Source organism: Puma concolor, chromosome E4 (genome assembly GCF_028749965.1).
Source record: "Puma concolor isolate L17-30 chromosome E4, mPumCon1.1.hap2, whole genome shotgun sequence".
In the NCBI taxonomy this organism is placed as follows: Eukaryota; Metazoa; Chordata; class Mammalia; order Carnivora; family Felidae; genus Puma; species Puma concolor.
In genome coordinates this window covers 49,506,522-49,514,885 of record NC_141683.1, presented here as the reverse complement: position 1 = coordinate 49,514,885, position 8,364 = coordinate 49,506,522, and the positions used below count along the sequence as shown (strand labels likewise).

The following is an 8,364-nucleotide window of genomic DNA, read 5'->3' as shown; positions in this document are numbered from 1 at the left end:
TCCATTGAGAGTAGAAATGGACAAATAAATCATGACGTGGTCTCCCAAAGGAATTCTATTCATCAATACGAATCAGTGATCTATATACAACATGGATGGCTGTGACGTGCTGGTTCCTTTCTCCCTGGGTTCCTAGTTCTACTGTGTCACATGTCTTGTCCTCCCCTGTTCTGAGCCACCTCTCTGTGCCATGAACATCTGTCTTCTAGGTCAGGGTCACAAGCTGCAGGCCTGAGCATCAGATTTTCTTTATCCAAGCGTTTCATTTGGCCCGCCCTGTATTTATTTATTTATTTTTTTAAATTTTTTTTTTCAACGTTTATTTATTTTTGGGACAGAGAGAGACAGAGCACGAACGGGGGAGGGGCAGAGAGAGAGGGAGACACAGAATCGGAAACAGGCTCCAGGTTCTGAGCCATCAGCCCAGAGCCCGACGCGGGGCTCGAACCCACGGACCGCGAGATCGTGACCTGGCTGAAGTCGGACGCTTAACCGACTGCGCCACCCAGGCGCCCCTGCCCGCCCTGTATTTAAACTGTATATGTTCTTAACCGTAAATGCCTTTGAAGGAGGGACCAGATGCTCTCCTTGTCACGTTCCCTCAACACTTCTGCTTGTCTCACCCTTGGCCAGCCCTGCTCGTTTCCCTCCTTGCACGGCAGCCATGGGCTTCTGAATGCTTCAGCTGCACTGGAAGAAGAGATGCAGAGGGTCTAGTCCACCCAGATGCAGCACCTTGATCACAGAAGTCATTGGCTTCCCTGCCACACCTTTCTCACCCTCATGCGCTGCAGATCAGGGGTTTGTAGAGAAATGACTGGTTTCCTGTGGAATACCTTCCAAAAGACCAATCTTTCCTCCCACTCAAAAATAAAAACCAGTTGGAGCGCCTGGGTGGCTCAGTCAGTTAAGCGCCTGACTCTTGATTTCAGCTCAGGTCATGATCTCACAGTTTGTGGGTTCAAGCCCCACATCAGGCTCCTTCTTGACAGTGCAGAGCCTGCTTGGGATTCATTCTCTCTCTCTCGCTCTCTCTCTCTCCCCCTGTCCTTTGCATGTTCTCTCTCTCTCTCTCTCAAAATAAATAAATAAACTTAAAAAAATAAAAGTAAAAACGAATTACCTGAATATTATATCGAATCACATGAAATTGCCAATATTCAACTCTTTTTGCCTTACTAAGATGGCAATTACACACGGTTCAACACGATCCTGGCTTAGTCACTAGGAGAGGAGTGGTTCTCAGCCTGGGTTGCAAATTAAAATAAGCCGGGAGCTTTGTTAAAAAAAACAAAAAACCTTGCTAAAGGCACCCGGGGGGCTCGGTTGGTTAAGTGCCCAACTCTTGATTTTGGCTCAGGTCATCGTCTCACGGCACAGGTCACGGTCTCATGGTTCGTGGATTCCAGCCCCGTCAGGATCTGCGCTGACAGCGTGGAGTCTTCTTGAGATTCTCTGACTCCCACTCTCTCTCTCTCTCTGCCCCTCCCCAGCTTGCACTATCTCTCTCGAAAATAAATAAAAAATATTTTAAGAGCAAGGATATTTAAGAAAAAATATCCTTGTGAGGCCTTCCCCGTTAGACAATTAAACTCAAGTCTTCGAGGAGGTGGGGCAGGCGTAGGGATATTTTGAAAGTCCCTGTGCAGTCAGAGCACACCCCTGGATCAGTCGTGAGAGAGGCTCAGAGAGCCTTCCGCTTAACTTCTTGCACATTACCTGTGGGGGAGGGGAGCCGAATTTAAGGACCCCAGAACTTCCAGGTGGCTGCAATTACCACATGCAGTAATCAATGCAATTACTTCATGCGTTAAATTGAGCTAATAAAAACTAAAGAGCTTCCATCACGGCAAAAAGAAAAAAAAATGTGTATTAAATACCCATGTGCATGTGGTACCATCCTGAGCTTATTACACAATGACTGCCTTGTGGGAATTAGCAATCTGGAATTTGCAACATTGTCTCTGCCAGAACCGCTGGAGAGCCCACTGGCATCAGAGAAAGGCACAACAAACTGGAAAATGTGCAAAGACGTGGCCCTGGCCATTCACTCCGGAGGATATACCACAACAAAGTGTACATCTTGGAGTGGCTAATTAAACGACTACAGCCATCCGTGGAAGTTAAGTGAAATGCAGCTTTGAGAGCTATAACTCCTTTGCATTCTTAGTAATTCTAGGAGTTCACTGTCCCCTTGAGGTATTTTTCTTTTTGCCTGTAATAAGCAAATGAAAAAAAAAAAAAAACCCAAAATGAAACGAATAGACAAACATATTTTCAGAATAAGAGAGAAAATAGACCATATTACTTTTGGGGGTGATGAAAATGCTCTAAAATTAGACTATGGTGATAATTGTTCAACTCTGTAAATATACTGAAAACCACTGAATTGTACAAAGTAAACAGGTGAGTTTTATGGTATGTAAGTTATATCTCCATAAAGCTGCTTTAAAAAAAAATGAGAATGGAAAGAAATAACTGAAAGATTTCCATCACTTTCAGATACATGCATCCCGGACAATTCCTTGGCAGAGAGGCTGAGTGGGTGCTGTGTGCGGTTTATAATGCTGTCCCTGGGACTTGCAAGTTTTGTTCAGATGGCATTGCCACATGTGCCACGAGGGGGGTGAAGTGGGCATTCCCAGTGCTGGGAGCAAGGGGTGTGAGCTACTAGGAGCAGCTGTGGAGAGCCAGGGGCTAAATGAGAGAAAGGAGTTTGCCCAGCCGGGAAAGAAATGCAGAAGCGGCAGGTCGGCAGAGAGCCCCATGCAAAGAACAATCCTGCCCGGAGACGGAGGCAGCGGAGGCAGAGTTCCTGCCCCTGCCCCTGCCCCTGCCCCTGCCCCTGGCAGGGACACCTATGCTCCTTCACTCAATAATCCTTTCATCTCCCTCTCCCTGGCTCCCAGCACCTTGGAACAGCGAGAGCTCTCCTCCAGCTCCCTTCAAGTTTCTTGATGTAGAAATAACTTAATTAGTTTCAGTAGGATTGATCCATCATTGTGGGTGTATTCTCTTAAAAGGAGAGAGAGCGAGCGAGCATGTGTGTTCTGCTGGAGCTGGTGTATACAGTCACCGTAAGACAATCCTCCCCTTATACCTTCGAATTGCTGGACTGTTATTTGAGTCCTGGGGCTTGGCAAATTGGCAAGCACCTGGAAATTCTGAAACAGGTAAAGGAAAACACAATGATGAGGAGGCCAAGAAAGAGATCTCTGATTTCTCATGCCTACAGGACCTGTTCTAAAACTTCTCTTTCAAGTGTTGAGTGTTCACCATGGGCCAGGCACAGTATTAGCACTAAGGAAGATACAGATGTGAATAGAACACTGTCCTTGACCATGAAGGGTTTACAAGCCAGCGGAAGGAGTCAGACATATCCCCAAAGAGATCACTGCAAACCATACTGCAAAGGAGGTAGAAAGTTCTGAGTCTTCGAGGCGCAGGAGTACATGCACAGCTGCAGAGGTCAGGAAAGGCTTCATGAGCAAATGGTATTTGGGAGATACACAACAGTTTCACAAGTAGAGAGGGGGATGGGGCAAGGTGGGAGTCCCAGAGGAAGAATCTGTATGATCACAACCAGGGGTGCAGAAAAGGGGATGTCCTCAGAGCAAGTGAATCATTTAGGGTAGAAGGTAAGACATTAGCAGAAAATGGGCCCAGTAAGGTGGACTGGGCCTGGAAATGCCAAGCAGAGGAGTTGCTATTGAATTCTGCAGGCCGTGGACAAGCCACTGGGGGATGCTGCACTGCGCTACTAAAGACTCCTCCACTGAGGACATATGGGCACTGTCCCTGGCTAGAGGGGACGGCCAAATTTGTTCTCTGATTTAACCTCGATGCACTTCAACACGTCAATGCAGAGAAAGTACTCTCCGGGAGGCTCTCCACAGATGGAAAGAAAGATGAAATAAAGTCAGTCTGTGTCTTTAAGGGCCTTGCAGTTTGGGGACAGGGAAGAGAGAGGCAAAGGGGGAGATTAGACAGGGATGCCTAGAACGACATCACATGAGTTCTGAAAGAAGCATCACAGAAGCTTTGGCAAAGGACTCAGACCTTCCTATGGGGGTTCTGCCTGACTTTCCGTTCTATTTCTCAATACTAGACTATCAGCTTCTCAAGCATGAGAACCAGGCTTTCTTTGGCCTTTGCATGAGCTGGGTCTAGCTCAGCACGTGGCACTTGGTAGACATTCACCGAAGGACGGACGGAAGTCTCCCACCGTGTATCATTGGCTGAGGACGTCTGTCGTGGAGTGCACACGGCAGTACCTAACTTTGGTTCATATCGTCCGTCTCTTCTCCCACCCATATTTTGCTCACTTTAATCCTCCTTCGCTGGCAATACCGGCCCACACTATCTTCCTGGACCCTGATTCTTTCAGTGATCACAGACTCTGTGCTGCATAATTTAAGTCCCCCATATCTCTTGCAGCTGCTTCCTGTGTGCTAGTCATGTAAACTCTTTGAAGGCAGAATCCCCTTCTTAAATGACTGCATCCCCCACAGTACCTAGAATATATTGACTGTTGATTGGGTGGGAAGCAAGGCGCACTGCAGGAAGAAGAGGGCAGATACTAACATCGTGCTGTATCAGGACTGTGCTGGTGCTGTGCATACAGTCACAAAGAGCCTGAATAATGTGGTCTAGCGAGGGGAAGATGGGGCGGCCGGGGGTGGGGGGGGGACAATTTTGCTGTCTGAAAGTATGAAGGCCCTGAACCCCTGGCTTCTCATCTCTGAAGACAGAATTAGAGAAAGCGTGTCTGTCCTGCAGCATATGGGGTGGATGGAAGGATCTGATGGATGTGAAATTAAACACTGGAGTGGATTGCCTAGAGAGGCCATGGACCCCACCCCCCCCTTGTGAATGTCCTTAATGACAGAAGGGATCAGCATGAAACTGAAGCTACAGGATGTGCTCTCCTGAGCAGTGACGGACAATCTACCCTCACTATCTTTGTCAGAGTTCTAGGCACGAAAGGAAAGTCCTTTGGGGTAAAGTATCTTAGAGGAACTGTTGCTTTGCCCTTTTGTTTAATGGTCTCCTGATGTAGTAAACAAAGTTCAAGATTAGCCAATTGCAGGCAGATGGATGTCAGAGAAATTAAGTAGACCCCTCTTATCCCGTGGTCAGAAAAACGACCCCAAGCCCTTTCGACTACATCCAGTAAAAAGCTGACACAACTCCTTCTGTATTTGACAGTGTGTTCCTTCTTGCAGTGATTGTTTTCTGCCTCCCTCACTAGATTGTCTGGGGCTGGTGTCCGGCATCATTATTTCTTCAGGCTCTCCTGATGGCAAGTGCTCAGTAAATACATGAATAATCATTACCATTGTACAATAATGTGAAAGCACTTTCCCCACACTTTTACTAATTTGGTCCTCACAACAATCTTGTGAAATAAGGTACCTTGATTAACTCCCATTTTCCAGATAAGGACATTTTCTAGATATTGGCACACCCAATGTCACACAGTCAGTAAGTTCTTTCTTTCCACTGCATCCTACTGCTTGAATGAACTATACAGCCTGAACAAAGCATCGGCTCAGTCTTTCCCCATCTCATACATCTTATCCCGCAAATCAACGTGCCTTATATACACAACGTGCCTTGGACATACACTAAGTCCAAGCTCAGTCTATGCTGAATAAATGAAATGGTGCATTATACAACAGATGATCTGCACGCAATCCATGGAAAAGAAGCAACTTAAGGGGAGGGAGAATCTTTCATGCAAACCATTTACAGGCAGTCTACTGGGTGTCGGGTATTGGAAAACAGGACGCCACTGTTCTGCCCTCATGGCGCCTACAGTCCACTGCAGGAGATAGACGTTAAACAAATAATACCACAGTAAACTAAGCACAGTTTTGCTAAATGCTACTAAATGTAGCAGGGGGGGTTGCTCTGGTCCCAAGGAAGAGCGACTGGCGCTCGATGTAGGAAGGTTGGCCTCTTTAGGGCGAGGAGGATACACTTAAGATAGAAGCATCAGTCGAGGCAAATCAAATGGGCAAAAGGCGTAGGGAAATTGCTTCTCATAAGCAGAAGTGGACCTAAAGGACCCCAACTCTCCAGTCCCACTGCCTGGCCTCCTACCTGCTTGTGAAAATCAGGAAAGAAAAAAGAGAAGGCAAGAGAGAAGTTCGAGGTCAGTTTCTGCAAGTGGGGCGGGCGGTAGGGAGGCGGAGGACAGAGGGGAGGCGGCGCCGAGGGAGTTAAGCGGGGCCGACCCGGGAAGGGACGGGTTAAGGGGGGCCGTCCGGAGCGAGCCCGGTAGGCCCGCCCACCGGAGGGCGGGGGCGGGGCCTCTCAGAGTGAGCCCTTGGATTGGTCGCGGGGAAGGCGTTACGCTAGGACGGTACCAACAGTCGGGGGCCGCGGAGGCGGGGGGGTGGGTGGGTGTGGGACCGCCGGCTTAGCGCGGGGAGAGTGGCCAGGGAATGGCCGGGCCGGGGGTGGGCGGGAGCCGCAGTGGCGGCGGCGGCTGGGGGCGGTGAGCGCGGCGTGGGGCTGCCCCTCCCGGGAGGCGGCGGGGGTGGCCGGGCCGCACCGCACCGCACCGCGCGGGCGGCCATGGAGCGAGCCTAGGGCTCGGCAGGTGAGCGGCGTGGGGGCGGGGAGGGCGCGCGACCCCCGCCCCCGGCGCGGCGGGCGGGAAAGTGCGGGTTGGCTCGCAGGCGGGGCGCGGTGCGTGGCGCGCGCCGGGCGGGGGCCGCTTGGGGGCGGGGCGCCTCCCCGAGGGGCCGGGCGCCGGTACCCGGAGCGGTCCCCGGGCGACCGCTGGCGGGTCCCGGATCTGGCCCCACTGCTGCCTTGGAGACCGACCCGGGCCGCGCGCCCCGCCTTGCTGGCCCCCCCGGCGGACTCCTGCGGGCGGGCGCGGCTGGAGGAGCGCCCGCTCGGCCCGCCTGAGGCGCGGCCTTACCTGGGGCCGCCGGGGGTCTTTCTAATGACCACCCCTCGCGCCCCGGCGCGGTCCCTAGAGGCGACTGGTCCCAGTGCCGCCCTCGCGTCCCGCCGAGCGCCCGTTGCGGCGGCCCGGGGAGGATCGCGCGCCCGCGGGCCCACCTCGTGGCGGAGAAGCGCAAGTGACCACCAGGCCCGAGGCGGGAGGCAGGGTAAGCGTGCCCGGGCTCCGCGGTCTCTCGGGATCGTGCACCCCGCACTCGCACTCGGGCACAACTTAAGGAAATGATACGGTAGTCCAAAGTGGGTTGCGCTTCAGATTTCATTTCCGGGTGTGTGGGCCCCGCGATTAGAAGCGAACCGAAACGTTGCCTTGATGGATGTGAGCAGTTGTCAAGCTGCGCCCTTGATTGTGGGATCTGATAAAAGAGTTTCGTTCTAAGCAGGCTTCTGTTGTCTGCAAGTCTTCCGGTAGGAAGAGAAGGGGTGGAAGGATGTTGGAGGGAAAGTGGAGACGACAGGGCATGATTGGTCGTTATGGAATTTTAATCCTTTAAATGGCTATATTATCACTTGGATGGGTGAGGAGTATGTAATTTAGGAAAATTAGAGATGCTTGATACTGCGACTTTGAGGCTAGGTAGGGCCAGGTATCAGTATCCTCTCCACCCAGTTTCCCTGTGGAGATTTGATTTCTCACCTTGAAAGGGGAAGAGGAATGTGGGATCTTTTAGCTTTTAAATTGTAGGACTTTATACGTTTATACATGAATCGGGTGATTAAGATTGATATTTCCTATCGTGTTATAAATTAATGCATAAATTTCATTGGGGTTGCTTTTAAAAATTGAGTTAGAGACCTCAGTGTACTTATAATCCTTGAGTTTATGCAGAACCTTTGAGCTAAGCCTTAGAGCACTTCCACATATATTATTTATCAGCAAGACATGTCTTTGGGAAACTGAGGTACAGGTGTTAAAAATGCTAAATTATTTGCCTAGACTCAGAGCCAGCCTAAGGTAGATTTGAAATTAATGTTCTGTGTTAAATTGATAACTTTTCTGAAGTTTACGAAGTTGTTGGACTTTGATCCCTGGAACCATACAATGGAATCAGTCAACAGGAAGGGTTTCCAGATTTCAAAGTGCTTATCAGAGGAGAATAAAAAAGCACAAGCAAGTAATTCAGATTCTCAACCTCGCTCACGATAAAGTGTGGTGATAGAATGGTCATGGCAAAAGATGATCAGGAAATCTCGGAGCTCACAGCTTCTCTTTCAGTGTGCCTTGTGAAAATGTGTCATTGATTTGTTCTGTTGTTTCTCTGAACCTAGTAGGAAAATAGCTACTATTGGGTTAAAGAGCGAAAGCTTGAAAACACATGTCCTGCTTTTCTTTCTGGGTACTCTGAATTAGGGAACAAACATCACTGTTTCTATCATCTAATCTTA

At 49.9% G+C, this 8,364-nt stretch overlaps 1 protein-coding gene across 5 annotated transcripts in view; it reads left to right on the top strand.

Moving 5' to 3' along the window:
• The first annotated feature begins 6,453 nt into the window (after window positions 1–6,453).
• The window catches only part of FAM20B (FAM20B glycosaminoglycan xylosylkinase), a 41,832-nt gene continuing 39,921 nt past the window's right edge, over window positions 6,454–8,364 (top strand). Inside the window, exon 1 of one of the 5 annotated variants that reach the window (XM_086694348.1) lies at window positions 6,454–6,607. The gene's annotated coding sequence lies outside the window, so the exon portion shown is untranslated. Of the gene's footprint in view, window positions 6,608–6,750; window positions 7,219–7,259; window positions 7,387–8,364 lie in introns of those variants that run through there. The other 4 variants (XM_086694352.1, XM_086694351.1, XM_086694350.1 and 1 more) reach the window with 4 other exon arrangements.